Source organism: Olea europaea, unplaced genomic scaffold, assembly GCF_002742605.1.
Source record: "Olea europaea var. sylvestris unplaced genomic scaffold, O_europaea_v1 scaffold101, whole genome shotgun sequence".
In the NCBI taxonomy this organism is placed as follows: Eukaryota; Viridiplantae; Streptophyta; class Magnoliopsida; order Lamiales; family Oleaceae; genus Olea; species Olea europaea.
In genome coordinates, this window is record NW_019227420.1 from 284,598 (window position 1) to 301,500 (window position 16,903).

Below are 16,903 nucleotides of genomic sequence, written 5' to 3' on the forward strand. Positions count from 1 at the left end.
AAAAGGGCACTTGCGTACACGAAATGCCTGGATTGCCAGTTCTCAAAAAATTGGCATAATTTTTATTTCGGTGTCTATTTTGGGCCCATAACCACATTTAGGAAAGCTCATGACTACTCGAAATGATGTTTGTATGGAAGAATAGGCACTTGCGTGCACGAAAGGCTTGGGTTGTAAGTTTTCAAAAAACTGGCATAAGTTTCGCATACGATGTCCTTTTTGGGCCCATAACCACATTTCAGAAAGCTCGCGATGATTCGGAACAAGGTTTGATGGGAGAACAGTCACTTGCCTACACAGAATACTTGGATTGTCAATTTTTGAAAAAATTGGTATAACTTTCACATACAGTGTCCATTTTGGGCCCATAATCATATTTGGAAAAGCTCTTGATGATTCGAAATGAGGTTCATGTGGGAGAATAGGTACTGGCGTACACAGAATGCTTGGATTGTCAATTTTTGAAAAAATTGGTATAACTTTAGCAAACGGTGTCCGTTTTGGGCCGATAATCGTATTTGGAAAAGCTCTCGATGATTCGAAACAAGGTTCATGTGGGAGAATAGGTACTGGTGTACACTGAATGCTTGGATTATCAATTTTCAAAAAAAATGGCATAACATTCACATACGGTTTTCGTCTTGAGCCCAAAACCACATTTCAAAAAGCTCGTAACGGTTCAGAATGAGGTTCGTGTGGAAGAATGAGATCTTGCATACACAGAATGCTTGGATTGTCAATTTTCGAAAAAGTTTACATAACTTTTGCATACGGTGCCCGTTTTGGGCCAATAACCACATTTCGAAAAGCTTGCGACGATTTCGAATGAGGTTTGCGTGGGAGAACCGGCCCTTGCATACACTGAATGCTTGGATTGTTAGTTTTCAAAAAAATTGGCATAACTTTCACATACGATGTTCGTTTTGATCCCATAACCACATTTCAGAAAGCTTACGACAATTTAAAATGAAGTTCGTGTGGAAGAATGGGCACTAGCATACACGAAATGCTTGGATTGTCAATTTTCAAAAAAATTAGAATAACTTTCACATATGGTTTTTGTTTTAGGCCCATAACCACATTTCAAAAAGCTTGCAACGATTCAGAACGAGGTTCGTGTGGAATAACTGGCACTTGTGTACACGAAACGTTTGGATTGTTAGTTTTCAAAAAAATTGGCATAAGTTAGCATACAGTGTCCATTTTGGGCCCCATAACCACATTTTGGAAAGCTTGCGATGATTCAAAATGGGGTTCGTGTGGAAGAATGGGCACTTGCGTACACGTAACGCTTGGATTGTCAGATTTCAAAAAAATTGGCATAACTTCAAATACGAGGTCTGTTTTGGGCCATGACAACATTTTGGAAAGCTAGCGACGATTCAGAATAGGCTCATGTGGAAGAATAGGCACTTGCATACACAGAATGCTTGGATTGTCAATTTTCGAAAAAACTGGCATAACTTTCACATACAGTATCCGTTTTAGCCCCATAACCACATTACAGAAAGCTTGCAACGATTTGATACAAGGTTCGTGTGGAAGAAATAGGCACTTACGTACATGTAACGCTTGGATTATTGATTTTTGAAAAAATTGGCTTAACTTTCACATACGGTGTCTGTTTTGGGCCCATAACCACATTTGGGAAAGTGGGCGATTATTTAGAGTGAGGTTCGTGTGGAAGAACAGGCACTTGCATACACAGAAGGCTTGGATTATCAGTTTTCGAAAAAATTGGCATAACTTTCACATACAGTGTTCGTTTTGGGCACATAACCACAATTTAAAGAGCTCGCGATGACTCGAAACGAGGTTCGTGTGGAAGAACACGCATTTGCGTACACGTAACACTTGGATTGTCAGTTTTTAAAAAAATTGGCTTAACTTTCGCATACGGTGTTCGTTTTGGGTCCATAACCACATTTTGAATAGTGCACTACAATTCGGAATGAGGCTCGTGTGGATAAACGGGCATTTGCGTACACGAAATGCTTAGATTGTCAATTTTCAAAAAAATGGGCATAAGTTTTGCATATGGTGTTTGTTTTGGACCCATAGCCACATTTTGGAAAGCTAGTGATGATTTGGAATGAGGTTTGTGGGGAAGAACGGCACTTGTGTACATGAAATGCTTGAATTATCAATTTTCAAAAAAATTAGCATAACTTTCACATACGACGTCCGTTTTGGGCCCATAACCACATTTCGGAAAGCTCATGATGATTTAGAACTAGGTTCATGTGGAAGAATGGGCACTTATGTACATGAAACTCTTGGTTTATAAGTTTTCGAAAAAATTGGCATAACTTTCACATACGGTGTCTGTTTTGGGCCTATAACCACATTTCAAAAAGCTCACGACAATTTGGAATAAAGTTCATGTGGAAAAATGGGCAATTGCGTACATAAAATGCTTGGATTGTTAGTTTTCAAAAAAATTGGCATAACTTTTACTTACGGTGTCCGTTTTAGGCCCATAACCACATTTCAGGATGCGCGTGACAATTCCAAACAAGGTTCATGTGGAAGAGCGGGTAATTATGTACACGGAATGCTTGGATTGTTAGTTTTTTCGAGAAAATTGGCATAACCTTCGTATACAGTGTCTATTTTTGGCCCGTAACCACATTTCGGAAAGCTTGCAATGATTCGGAACGATGTTTGCTCGGGAGAACCGGCACTTGCATACACCAAATGCTAGGATTGTCAATTTTCAAAAAAATTGGCATAACTTTCAAATAAGGTGTTCGTCTTGAGCCCATAACCACATTTTAGAAAGCTCGTGATAATTCGAAATGAAGTTTGTATGGAAGAACGGGCACTAGCGTACACGGAATGCTTGGATTGTCAATTTTCGAAAAAATTGGCATAACTTTCACATACGGTGTTCGATTTTGGTCCATAACCACATTTCGAAAAGCTCGCGATGATTCAGAATGAGGTTCATGTGGAAGAACGGGCACTTGTGTATACGAAATGCTTGGATTGTTAGTTTTCAAAAAAATTGGCATAAGTTCACATACGGTGTCCGTTTTCGGGCCCATAACCACATTTGGGAAAGCTCGCGATGATTCAAAACGGGGTTTGTGTGGAAGAATACACTTACTTACACGGAACGCTTGGATTGTCAGATTTCAAAAAAATTACATAACTTTCAAATACGGTGTCTGTTTTGGGCCTATAACCACATTTTGGAACCTCGCAATGATTCAGAATGAGGCTCGTGTGGAAGAACAAGGACTTGTCTACATGGAATGCTTGGATAGTTAGTTTTTGAAAAAACTGGCATAACCTTCACAAACGGTATCCATTTTAGGCCCCTGACCACGTTATAGAAGGCTCGCGACGATTCGATATGAGGTTCGTGTGAAAGAACATTCACTTGCGTACATGTAATGCTTGGATTGTTAATTTTTTAAAAAATTAGCTTAACTTTCACATACAGTGTTTGTTTTAGGCCCATAGCCACATTTGGAAAAGCGCACGATGATTTGGAATGAGGTTTGTGTGGAAGAACAGGCACTTACACGGAACGCTTGGATTGTCAGTTTTCAAAAAAATTGCATAACTTTCACATACGGTGTTCATTTTAGGCCTATAACAACATTTTGAAAAGCTCGCGATGACTCGAAATGAGGTTCGTGTGGAAAAACATGCACTTGCATACACGTAATGCTTAGATTGTCAGTTTTCAAAAAATTGGCTTAACTTTTGCATACAGTGTCTGTTTTGGGCCCATAACCACATTTTGGATAATGCACGACAATTCGGAATGAGGTTCATGTGGATGAATGGGCACTTATATACACGGAACACTTGGATTGTTAATTTTCGAAAAAATAGGCATAACTTTCACATACGGTGTCCGTTTTGGGCCCATAACCACATTTCGAAAAGCTTGCGACGAGTCGAAACAAGGTTCGTATGGGAGAACAGGCCCTTATGTGCACGTAGTGTTTGGATTATCAGTTTTCAAAAAAATTGGCTTAGCTTTTACATACGGTGTTTGTTTTGGGTCCATAACCACATTTCGAAAAGCACATAACGATTCGGAACGAAGTTCATGTGGAAGAATAGGCACTTGCATACACGAAATGCTTGGATTGTCAGTTTTCAAAAAAATTGGCATAACTTTTGTATACGGTGTCCATTTTGGGCCCATAACCACATCTCAAAAAGCTCGAGACGACTTGGAACGATGTTCATGTGGGAGAACAGGGACTTGCATACACGAAAAGCTTGGATTGTCAGTTTTCAAAAAATTGGCTTAACTTTTGCATACAGTGTCTGTTTTGGGCCCATAACCACATCTCAAAAAGCTCGAGACGACTTGGAACGATGTTCATGTGGGAGAACAGGGACTTGCATACACGAAAAGCTTGGATTGTCAGTTTTCAAAAAATTGGCTTAACTTTTGCATACAGTGTCTGTTTTGGGCCCATAACCACATCTCAAAAAGCTCGAGACGACTTGGAACGATGTTCATGTGGGAGAACAGGGACTTGCATACACGAAAAGCTTGGATTGTCAGTTTTCAAAAAATTGGCTTAACTTTTGCATACAGTGTCTGTTTTGGGCCCATAACCACATCTCAAAAAGCTCGAGACGACTTGGAACGATGTTCATGTGGGAGAACAGGGACTTGCATACACGAAAAGCTTGGATTGTCAGTTTTCAAAAAATTGGCTTAACTTTTGCATACAGTGTCTGTTTTGGGCCCATAACCACATCTCAAAAAGCTCGAGACGACTTGGAACGATGTTCATGTGGGAGAACAGGGACTTGCATACACGAAAAGCTTGGATTGTCAGTTTTCAAAAAATTGGCTTAACTTTTGCATACAGTGTCTGTTTTGGGCCCATAACCACATCTCAAAAAGCTCGAGACGACTTGGAACGATGTTCATGTGGGAGAACAGGGACTTGCATACACGAAAAGCTTGGATTGTCAGTTATCGAAAAAATTGGCATAACTTTTGTATACGGTGTCCATTTTGGGCCCATAACCACATCTCAAAAAGCTCGAGACGACTTGGAACGATGTTCATGTGGGAGAACAGGGACTTGCATACACGAAAAGCTTGGATTGTCAGTTATCGAAAAAATTGGCATAACTTTAGTATACGGTGTCTGTTTTGGGCCTATAACCACATTTTGGAAAGCTTGGGACCATTCAGAATGACGATCGTGTGGGAGAATGGGCACACACGAAATGCTTGGATTGTCAGTTTTCAAAAAAATTGGCATAAATGTCGCATACGGTGTCCATTTTAAGTGCATAACCACATTTCGGAAAGCTCGCAATGGTTTGGAATGCAGTTTGTGTGGGAGAATAGGCACATTCGTACACGAAATGCTTGGACTATCAGTTTTCAAAAAAATTAGCATAACTTTCACATACGGTGTTTGTTTTGGGCCCATAACCACATTTCAAAAAGTTGCGACGATTTGGAATGAGGTTCTTGTGGGAGATCGGGCACTTCCAAACACTGAATGCTTGAATTGTCAATTTTTTCAAAAAAATTGGTACAATGTTCGTAGATAGTGTCTATTTTGGGCCCATAACCACATCTCAAAAAGGTCGAGACTATTTGGAATGAGGTTCATATGGGAGAATAGGCACTTGCATACACGAAAAGCTTGGATTGTCAGTTATCAAAAAATTGGCATAACTTTAGTATACGGTGTCTATTTTGGGCCCATGACCACATTTTGGAAAGCTCGCGACCATTCAAAATGACGATCTTGTGGGAGAACAGGCACATATGTACACGAAATGCTTGGATTGTTAATTTTCAAAAAAAATTGGCATAACTGTTGCATACGGTGTCCATTTTGGCCCCATAACCACATTTCGGAAAGCTCGCAATGATTTGGAATGTAGTTTGTGTGGGAGAACGGGCACATACATACATGGAATGCTTGGACTGTCAAGCATTCCATAAAAATTAGCATAACTTTCACATACGGTGTTTGTTTTGGGCCCGTAACCACATTTCAAAATGCTGGGATGATTCGAAATGAGGTTCTTGTGGGAGAACGGGCACTTGCATACACGGAATGCTTGGATTATCAGTTTTTTCTAAAAAATTGGTACAACTTTCATATATAGTTTCGATTTTGGGCCCGTAACCACATCTCAAAAAGCTCAAGATGATTTGGAATGAGGTTCGTGTGGGAGAATAGGCACTTGCATACACGGAAAGCTTGGATTGTCAGTTATCGAAAAAATTGGCATAACTTTAGTATACGGTGTCTGTTTTGGGCCCATAACCACATTTTGGAAAGCTCACGACCATTTGAAATGACGATCGTGTGGGAGAATAGGCACATGTGTACACGAAATGCTTGGATTGTCAGTTTTCAAAAAAATTGGCATAACTATCGCATACGGTGTCCATTTTGGGCCCATAACCACATTTTGGAAAGCTCGCAATGATTTAGAATGTGGTTTGTGTGGGAGAATAGGCACATGCGTACACGAAATGCTTGTATTGTCAGTTTTCAAAAAAATTAGCATAACTTTGACATACGGTGTTTGTTTTGGGCCCATAACCACATTTCAAAAAGATACGACGATTCAGAATGAGGTTCTTTTGGGAGAACGGGCACTTGCATACACGGAATGCTTAGATTGTCAGTTTTTTCGAAAAAATTGGTACAACTTTCGTATATAGTGTTGATTTTGGGCCCATAACGACATCTCAAAAAGCTCGAGACGATATGGAATGAGGTTTGTGTGGGAGAACAGGCACTTGCATACACGGAAAGCTTGGATTATCAGTTATCGAAAAAATTGGTATAACTTTAGTGTACGGTGTCTGTTTTGGGCCCATAACCACATTTTGGAAAGCTCGCGACCATTTGAAATGATGATCGTGTGGGAGAACGGGCACATGTGTACAGGAAATGCTTGGATTGTCAGTTTTCAAAAAAATTGGCATAACTGTCACATACGATGTCCATTTTGGGCCCATAACCACATTTCGGAAAGCTCGCAATGATCTGGAATGTAGTTTATGTGGGAGAACAGGCACATACGTACACGAAATGCTTGGACTGTCAGCTTTTGAAAAAATTGGTATAACTTTCACATACGTTGTTTGTTTTGGGTCCATAACCACATTTCAAAAAGCTACGACGATTCGAAATGAGGTTCTTGTGGGAGAATGAGCACTTGCGTACACAAAATGCTTGGATTGTCAGTTTTTTCGAAAAAATTGGTACAACTTTCGTATATAGTGTCGATTTTGGGCTCATAACCACATCTCAAAAAGGTCGAGACGATTTGGAAGGAGGTTTGTGTGGGAGAAAAAGCACTTGCATACACGGAAAGCTTGGATTGTCAGTTATCGAAAAAATTAGTATAACTTCAGTATACGGTGTCTGTTTTGGGCCCATAACTACATTTTGGAAAGCTCGCGACCATTCGAAATGACGATCGTGTGGGAGAATGGGTACATGTGTACACGAAATACTTGGATTGTTAGTTTTCGTAAAAATTGGCGTAACTGTCGAATACGGTGTCCATTTTGGGCCCATAACCACATTTCAAAAAGCTCGCAATGATTTGGAATGCGGTTTGTGTGGAAGAATAGGCACATGCGTACACGGAATGCTTGGACTTTCAGTTTTCAAAAAAATTAGCATAACTTTCACATACAGTGTTTATTTTGGGCCCATAACCACATTTCAAAAAGTTACGACAATTCAGAATGAGGTTCTTTTGGGAGAACGGGCACTTGCATACATGAAATGCTTGGATTGTCAATTTTTTCGAAAAAATTGGTACAACTTTCGTATATAGTGTCAATTTTGGGCCCATAACGACATCTCAAAAAGGTCCAGACGATTTGGAACGAGGTTCGTGTGGGAGAACAGGCACTTGCATACACGGAAAGCTTGGATTGGCAGTTATTGAAAAAATTGGCATAACTTTAGTATACGGTGTTTGTTTTGGGCCCATAATCACATTTTGGAAAGCTCGCGACCATTCGAAATGATGATCGTGTGGGAGAACGGGCACATGTGTACACGAAATGCTTGGATTGTCAGTTTTTGAAAAAATGGGCATTTTCATACAAGGAGTGCTTAGGTTGTCCGTTTTCGAAAAAATTGGCCTATCTTTCACATATGGAGTTGATTTTGGGCCTATAACCACATTTCAGAAAGCTCGTGACAATTCAAAATGTGGTTCATGTGAAAGAACGGGCAATTGCGTACATGGAATGCTTGGATTGTCAGTTTTTTTGAAAAAATTGGCATAACTTTCATGTACGGTGTCTATTTTGGGCCCATAACCACATTTCAGAAAGCTGGCGATGATTTGGAATGAGCTTCATGTGGGAGAATAGGTACTTGCGCACATAGAATGCTTGGATTGTTAGTTTTCAAAAATTTGGCATAACATTCACATACGGTGTTCATTTTGGGTACATAACCACATTTCGAAAAGCTCACGACAATTCGAAATGAGGTTCACATGGAGGAATGGGCACTTACATACACAGAACGCTTGGATTGTTAGTTTTCAAAAAAATTAGCATAACTTTCGTATACGATGTCCGTTTTGGGCCCATAACCACATTTCGAAAAGTTCATGACGATTCCGAATGAGGTTCACTTGGGAGAATAGACACTTGCGTACACGAAATGGTTGGATTGTCAGTTTTTGAAAAAATGAGTATAACTTTTGTATATGGTGCCCATTTTAGACCCATAGCCACAATTTGGACAGCTAGCGACGATTCGAAATGGGGTTCGTGTGAAAGAACGGGCACTTCCATACACAAAATGCTTGGATTATAAGTTTTTTCAAAAAAATTGGCATAACTTCTGTATACGGTGCCAGTTTTGGGCCCATAACCACATTTCAAAAAGCTCGTGACGATTTGGAGCGAGGTTCATGTGGGAGAATAGGCACTTGCCTACACAGAATGCTTGGATTGTCAGTTTTCGAAAAAATTAGCATAACTTTCACATACGGTGTCCGATTTGGGTCCATAACTACATTTCGAAAAGTTCATGACGATTTGGAACGAGGTTCGTGTGGAAGAATAGGCACTTGCATACACAAAATGCTTGGATTGTCAGTTTTCAAAAAAATGGGCATAACTTTCGCATACGGTGCACGTTTTGGGCCCATAGCCACATTTCGGAAGGCTAGCGACGATTTGAAATGAGGTTCGTGTGGAAGAATGGACACTTGCATAAACAAAATGCTTGGATTGTCTATTTTTTGAGAAAATTGGCATAACTTTCATATGCGGTGTCCATTTTTGTCCCATAACCACATTTCAAAAAGCTCACGACGATTTGAGATGAGGTTCGTTTGGAAGAATGGGCAATTATGTACCCGAAATGCCTAGATTGTCAGTTTTCAAAAACATTGCCATAACTTTCACATACGGTGTTCATTTTGGTCCCATAACCACATTTCAAGAAGCTCGAGATGATTCAGAACGAGGTTCGTGTGGAAGAACAGGCACTTGCATACACGAAACGTTTGGATTATCAATTTTTGAAAAAAATTGGCAAAACTTTCGCATACGGTGTTTGTTTTGGGCCCATAGACACATTTCAAAAAGCTCGTGACAATTTGAAACGAGGTTCGTAAGGGAGAACAAGCACTTGCGTACTCAGAATGCTTGGACTGTCCATTTTCGAAAAAATTGGCATAACTTTCGCTTACGGTGTCCTTTTTGGGCCCATAACCACATTTTCGAAAGTTGTCGACAATTCGAAATGAGGTTTCTTGTGGAAGAATGGGTACTTGCATACACAGAACGCTTGGATTGTCTATTTTCTCAAAAAAATTGGTATAACCTTTGTATACGGTGTCGGTTTTAGACCCATAACCACATTTCTAAAAGCTCACGGCGATTCGAAATGAGCTTCGTGTAGAAGAACAAGCACTTGCATACACGGAATGCTTGGATTGTCAGTTTTCAAAAAAAATGGCATAACTTTAGCATACAGTGTCCATTTTTGGCCCGTAATTGCATTTCAAAAAGCTCGCGATGATTTAGAATGAGATTTATGTGGAAGAATAGGCACTTGCATACACAGAAAGACGATTCAAAATGTGGTTCATGTGGAAGAACAGGCACTCGCGTACACGATATGCTTAGATTGTCAATTTCTGAAAGAATAGGCATAACTTTCGCATACGGTATCCGTTTTGGGCCCATAATCACATTTCAAAAAGCTCGCGATAATTCAGAGTGAAGTTTGTGTGGGGGAATAGGCACTTGCATACTTGGAATACCTGGGTTGTCAGTTTTCGAGAAAATTGGCATAACTCACTTACGGTGTTCATTTTGGGCCCATAACCCATTTAGAAAAACTCGCGGTAATTCGAAACGAGGTTTATGTGGAAGAACTGGCACTTGCATACACTAAACGCTTGGATTGTCAGTTTTTGAAAAAATTGGGATAACTTTTACATACAATGTCCATTTTTGGGCCCATAAACGCATTTCGAAAAGCTCATGACGATTTGAAATGAGGTTCGTGTGGAGGAACGGGCACTTGCATACATGGAACACTTGGATTATCAATTTTCAAAAATATTGGCATAACTTTCACATACGATGTCCATTTTGGGTCCGTAACCACATTTCAGAAAACTCGAAACGATTCGAAACGAGGTTCATGTGGAAGAACTGGCACTTGCAAATAGGAAATGCTTGGATTGTCAGTTTTCAAAAAAATTGGCATAACTTTTGCATACGGTGTCCATTTTGGTCCCATAACCATATTTTGGAAAGCTCTCGATGATTCAGAACGAGGTTCTTATGGGAGAATAGGTACTTACATACTTCGAATACTTAGATTATCAGTTTTCGAAAAAATTGGCATAACTTTCACATACGGTGTTCATTTTCGGCCCATATCCCATTACAAAAAGCTCGCGATGATTCAGAATGAGGCTCGTGTGGAAGAATAGGCACAAGCATACATGAAATGCTTAGATTGTTAGTTTTCAAAAAAATTGGCATATCTTTCATATATGGTGTTTGTTTTGGGCCCATAACCACATTTCGAAATGCTCGCGACGATTCAGAACGAGTTTCGTGAGGAAGAATGGGCATTTGCGTACACAGAACGCTTGGATTGTCAATTTTCAAAAAAATTGGCATAACTTTAGCATATGGTGTCCGTTTTCGGCCCATAACAACATTTCAGAAAGCTCACGATGATTCGAAATGAGGTTCGGGTGGAAGAATAGGCACTTGCATACACGGAATGCTTGGATTGCCTGTTTTCGAAAAAATTGGCATTATTTTTGCATATAATGTTCGTTTTGGGGCCATAACAACATTTTGAAAAGCTTGCGACGATTCGGAATGAGGTTCATGTGGAAGAACGGGCACTTACATACACGAAACGATTGGATTGTCAGTTTTCAAAAAAAATTGGCATAACTTTTGCATATGGTGCTCATTTTGGGCCCATAAACGCATTTAGAAAAGCTCCTGATGATTCCAAATGAGGTTCGTGTGGAAGAACGGGCACTTGCATACATGGAATGCTTAGATTGTCAATTTTTGAAAATATTAGCATAACTTTCACATACGGCGTCAATTTTGGGTCCATAACAACATTTTGGAAAACTCGCGACGATTCAAGACGAGGTTCGTGTGGAAGAACAGGCACTTCCATACACAAACGCTTGGATTGTCAGTTTTCAAAAAAATTGGCATAACTATCGCATACGATGACCATTTTGGGCCTGTAACTGCATGTCGAAAAGCTCTTGACGATTCAAAATGAGATTCGTGTGGAGGAACAGGTACTTGCATACACAGATGTCATAGATTGTCAATTTTCAAAAAAATTGGCATAACTTTTGCATACGGTGTCCGTTTTGGGCCCATAACCACATTTCAAAAAGCTCATGACGATTCGAAATGAGGTTCATGTAGAAGAATAGGCACACACATACACAAAATGCTTAGATTTTCAATTTTCAAAAAAATTGGCATATCTTTCATATATGGTGTTCTTTTTTGCCCCATAACCACATTTTGAAATGCTCGCGACGATTTAGAACGAGTTTTGTGAGGAAGAATGAGCACTTGTGTACACAGAATGCTTGGATTGTTAATTTTTGAAAAAATTGGCATAACTTTAACATAGGGTGTCCGTTTTGGGCCCATAACCACATTTCGAAAAGCTTGCGACGATTCGAAATGAGGTTTGTGTGGAAGAATAGGCACTTGCATACATGGAACACTTGGATTGTCTGTTTTAAAAAAAATTGGCATTACTTTTGCATACGGTGTCCATTTTGGGCCCATAACAACATTTCAAAAAGCTCACGACGTTTCAGAACGTGGTTGGTGTGGAAGAACAGGCACTTGCATACACAGTATGCTTGGATTGTTAGTTTTCAAAAAATTGGCATAACTTTTGCATACAATTTTTGTTTTGGGCCCATAACTGCATTTTGAAAAGTTCATGATGAGTCGAAAAGAGCTTCGTATGGGAAAATAGGAACTTGTGTACACAGAACGCTTGGAGTGTTAGTTTTTGAAAAAAAATTGAAAAACTTTCGCATACGAGGTCCGTTTTTGGCCCATAACCACATTTCGGAAAGCTCACGATGAGTTGGAATGAGTTTCACGTGGGAGAACAGGGATTTGTGTACACAGAATGCTTGGATTGTCAGTTATCAAAAAAATTTACATAACTTTTGCATACTATGTCCGTTTTAGGCCGATAACCATATTTCGGAAAGCTCGCGATGATTTAAAATGAGGTTCGTGCGGAAGAACGGGTACTTGTGTACACGAAATGTTTGGATTGTCAATTTTTGAAAAAATTGGCATAACTTTCGTATATGGGGTCCATTTTAGGCCCATAACCACATTTCAGAAAGCGCATGATGATTCAGAATGAGGTTTGTGTGGAAGAACAGGTACTCGCATTAACTGAACACTTGAATTGTTAGTTTTCAAAAAAATTAGCATAACTTTCACATACGGTGTCAGTTTTGGGCCATAACCACATTTCACAAAGCTTGCGACGATTCGAAACGGGGTTCGTGTGGAAGAACGGGCACTTCCGTACATGGTACGCTTGGATTGTCAGTTTTCAAAAAATTTGGTATAACTTTTGCATACGGTGTCCGTTTGGAGCCCATGAACACATTTCAAAAAGTTCGCTACGATTCGAAATGCGGTTCATGTGGGAAAATAGGCACTTGAGTACACGAAACGCTTGGATTGTCAGTTTTTGAAAAAATTGGTATAACCTTCACATATGGTCTCTGTTTTAGGCCCATAACAACATTTCAGAATGCTTGCGATGATTCGGAATGCGGATCCCATGGGAGAACAGGTACTTGCTCACACGGAATGCCTAGATGGTTAGTTTTCGAAAAAATTGGCACAACTATCGCATGCGGTGTCCATTTTGGGCCCATATACACATTTCGAAAAGGTAGCGACGACTTGGAATGAGGTTCGTGTGGAAGAACGGGTAGTTACATACACAAAACTCTTGGATTTTCAGCTTTTTTTCGAAAAAATTGGCATGACTTTCGTATACGGTGTCTGTTTTGGGCCCATAATCACATTTCGAAAAGCTCACAACGAGTCAAAAGGAGGTTCGTGTGGAAGAATGAGCACTTGCATAAACAGAATGATTGGATTGTTAGTTTTCGAAAAAATTAGCATAGCATTTGCATACGGTCTCCATTTTGGGCCCATAACCACATTTCAAAAGGCACTTGCGCACACGGAAAGCTTGGATTCTCTATTTTCAAAAAAAATAGGCATAACTTTCACATATGGTGATCATTTTGGGCCCATAACCACATTCCAAAAAGCTCACAATGATTAGGAATGAGGTTCGTGTGGAAGAACAGGAACTTGCGTACAAGGAACGCTTAGAGTGTTAGTTTTCGAAAAATTGACATAACTTTCGCATATGGGGTCCATTTTGGAGCCATAACCACATTTCGAAAAGCTCGCAATGAGTGGGAATGAGTTTCGTGTTGGAGAATAGGCACTTGCGTACAAGAATCACTTGGATTGTAAGTTTTCAAAAAAATCGGCATAACTTTCGCATACGATGTCCATTTTTGGCCGATAACCATATTTTGAAAAGCTTGCGATGATTCGGAATGAGGTTCATGTGGAGGAATGGGCACTTGCGTGCACGAAACGCTTAGATTGTCAATTTTCAAAAAAATTGGCATAACTTTTGCACACGACGTCGATTTTTGGCCCATAACCACATTTCGAAAAGCTCGCGATGATTCAGAACAGGTTCATGTGGAAGAACAGGTACTCGCGTTCATTGAACACTAAGATTGTTAGTTTTTGAAAAAATTGGCATAACTTTCGCATACGGTGTCTGTTTTGGGCCCATAACCACATTTCGAAGAGCTCGCGACGATTCTTAACGAGGTTCATGTGGTAGAACAGGCACTTGCGCACACGGCAAGCTTGGATTGTCAGTTTCAAAAAAATTGGCATAACTTTCGCATACGGTATCCGTTTTGGTCCCATAACCACATTTCGAAAAGTTTGCGACAATTCGGAATGAGGTTCGTGTGGGAGAATAGGCACTTGTGTTCACAAAATGCTTGGATTGCCAGTTTTCAAAAATATTGGCATAACTTTCACATACGGTCTCCATTTTGAGCCCATAACAACATTTTAGAATGCGCGATGATTTGAAACATGGTTTGTGTGGGAGAACAGGCACTTGCTTACACGGAACGCCTGGATTGTACGTTTTCAAAAAAATTGGCACAACTTTTACATATAGTGTCCATTTTGGGCTCATAACAACATTTCGAAAAACTCGCAACAGTTCTGATCGAGGTTTGTGCGGGAGAACAGACACTTACATACACAAAATGGTTAGATTGTCTATTTTCGAAAAAATTGGCATAGCTTTCGCATACGGTGTTTGTTTTGGGCCCATGACCACATTTCGAAAAGCTCACAACGATTCGAATCGAGGTTTGTGTAGAGGAATGGGCACTTGCATACACTGTTCGCTTGGATTGTCAGTTTTCAAAAAAACTGGCATAACTTTCATTTACGATGTCCATTTTGGGCCCATAACGATATTTCGGAAAGCTCGCAACAGTTCAAAACAAGGTTCATATGGGAGAATAAGCACTTCTGTACACAATATGCTTGGATTATCAGTATTCGAAAAAAATTGGCATAACTTTCACATATGATGTTCGTTTTGGGCCCATAACACATTTCGAAAAGGTCACGAAGATTCGAAATGAGGCTCGTGCGGAAGAACGGGCACTTGTGTACATAGAACGCTTGGAATGTCAATTTTCGAAAAATTGGCATAACTTTTACAAACGACGTTCGTTTTGGGCTCATAACCACATTTCGAAAAGCTCGTGATGATTCGAAATGAGGTTTGTGTGGGAGAACTGGCACTTCGTACACAGAATGCTTGGATTGTCAGTTTTCAAAAAAGTTGGAATAACTTTCACGTATGGTGTTCTTTCTGGACCCATAACCACATTTCGAAAAGCTGGTTACGATTCGAAATGAGGTTCTTGCAGAAGAACATGCACTTGCATACATGGATGCTTGGATTGTAAATTTTTGAAAAAATCGGCATAACTTTTACATACGGTGTCCATCTTGGGCCCGCAACCACATTTTCGAAGGCTCACGACGATTCAAAATGAGGTTTGTATGGGAGAATAGGCACTTGCATATACGGAATGCATGGATTGTTAGTTTTCAAAAAAATTAGCATAACCTTCACATATAGTGTTCGTTTTAGGTCCATAACAACATTTCGAAAAGCTCGTGACGATTCGAAATGAGTTTCATGTGGGAGAATAGGCATTTGCGCACAAGAAATGCTTGGATTGTCAATTTTCAAAAAAAATTAGCATAGCTTTCGCATACGGTGTCCATTTTGGGCCATTAGCCATATTTTGGAAAGCTCGCAATGATTCGGAACGAGGTTCACGTGGAAGAAGGGGTACTTACATACACGGAATGCTTGGATTGTTAGTTTTCAAAAAAATTTGTATAACTTTTGCATACGGTGTTCGTTTTGGACCCATAAATACATTTTGAAAAGCTCGCATTCGGAATGAGGTTTATGTGGAAGAATGGGCACTTGCATACACGAAGCACTTGGATTGTCAATTTTCGAAAAAATTGACATAACTTTCGCATACGGCATCCATTTTTGGCCCATAACCACATTTCGAAGAACTTGCAATGATTCGGAATGAGGTTTATGTGGAAGAATGGGCACTTGCATACACGAAGCACTTGGATTGTCAATTTTCGAAAAAATTGGCATAACTTTCACATACGGCATCCATTTTGGGCCCTTGATTACATTTCGAAAAGCTCGCGACGATTCGGAATGAGGTTCGTGTGGAAGAACAGTCGCTTGCATACATGGAACGCTAGGATTGTCAGTTCTCAAAAAATTGGCATTACTTTCGCATGCGGTGTCCATTTTGGTCCTCTAACAACATTTCGAAAAGCTCACAACGATTCGGAATGAGGTTCGTGTGGAAGAACAAGCCCTTTCATACAAGGTATGCTTGGATTGTCAATTTTTAAATAAATTGGTACAACTTTCGCATTCGGTGTCCATTTCGGGCCTATAACCACATTTCGAAAAGCTCGTGACGATTTGGAATGAGTGAATGCTTGGATTGTTAGTTTTCAAAAAAATTGGCATAACTTTTGCATACGGTGTTTGTTTTGGGCCCATAACCACATTTCGAAAAGCTAGCGACGATTTAAAATGAGTTTTGTGAGGAAGAACGGACACATACGTACATAGAAAGCTTGGATTGTCAGTTTTCAAAAAAATTGGTATAACTTTCGCATACGGTGTCCGTTTTAGGCCCATAACCACATTTCGAAAAGCTCGTTACA